The sequence below is a fragment of the Lepisosteus oculatus genome, chromosome 14 (genome assembly GCF_040954835.1).
Source record: "Lepisosteus oculatus isolate fLepOcu1 chromosome 14, fLepOcu1.hap2, whole genome shotgun sequence".
NCBI lineage: Eukaryota > Metazoa > Chordata > Actinopteri > Semionotiformes > Lepisosteidae > Lepisosteus > Lepisosteus oculatus.
The window spans coordinates 48,056,189-48,057,316 of record NC_090709.1 but is presented as its reverse complement, the minus strand read 5'-3'; positions in this window follow the sequence as shown (position 1 = coordinate 48,057,316).

Here is a 1,128-nt window from a genome sequence, read left to right as displayed (position 1 = left end):
TGCTCCGATTACAGCTGCAAGTCGCTTGGGGTATGTCTCTATCAGTTTTGCACATCGAGAGACTGAAATTCTTGCCCATTCTTCCTTGCAAAACAGCTCGAGCTCAGTGAGGTTGGATGGAGAGCGTTTGTGAACAGCAGTTTTCAGCTCTTTCCACAGATTCTCGATTGGATTCAGGTCTGGACTTTGACTTGGCCATTCAAACACCTGGATACGTTTATTTGTGAACCATTCCTTTGTAGATTTTGCTGTATGTTTGGGATCATTGTCTTGTTGGAAGATAAATCTCCGTCCCAGTTTCAGGTCTTTTGCAGACTCCAACAGGTTTTCATCCAGAATGGTCCTGTATTTGGCTGCATCCATCTTCCCCTCAATTTTAACCATCTTCCCTGTCCCTGCTGAAGAAAAGCAGGCCCAAACCATGATGCTGCCACCACCATGTTTGACAGTGGGGATGGTGTGTTGAGGGTGATGAGCTGTGTTGCTTTTACGCCAAACATATCGTTTTGCATTGTGGCCAAAAAGTTCGATTTTGGTTTCATCTGACCAGAGCACCTTCTTCCACATGTTTGGGGTGTCTCCCAGGTGGCTTGTGGCAAACTTTAGACGAGACTTTTTATGGATATCTTTGAGAAATGGCTTTCTTCTTGCCACTCTTCCATAAAGGCCAGATTTGTGCAGTGTAAGACTGATTGTTGTCCTATGGACAGACTCTCCCACCTCAGCTGTAGTTCTCTGCAGTTCATCCAGAGTGATCATGGGCCTCTTGGCTGCATCTCTGATCAGTCTTCTCCTTGTCTGAGCTGAAAGTTTAGAGGGACGGCCAGGTCTTGGTAGATTTGCAGTGGTCTGATACTCCTTCCATTTCAAGATGATCGCTTGCACAGTGCTCCTTGGGATGTTTGAAGCTTGGGAAATCTTTTTGTTTTCAAATCCGGCTTTAAACTTCTCCACAACAGTATTACGGACCTGCCTGGTGTGTTCCTTGGTCTTCATGATGCTCTCTGCGCTTTCAACAGAACCTTGAGACTATCACAGAGCAGGTGCATTTATACAGAGACTTGATTACACACAGGTGGATTCTATTTATCACCATCAGTCATTTAGGACAACATTGGATCATTCAGA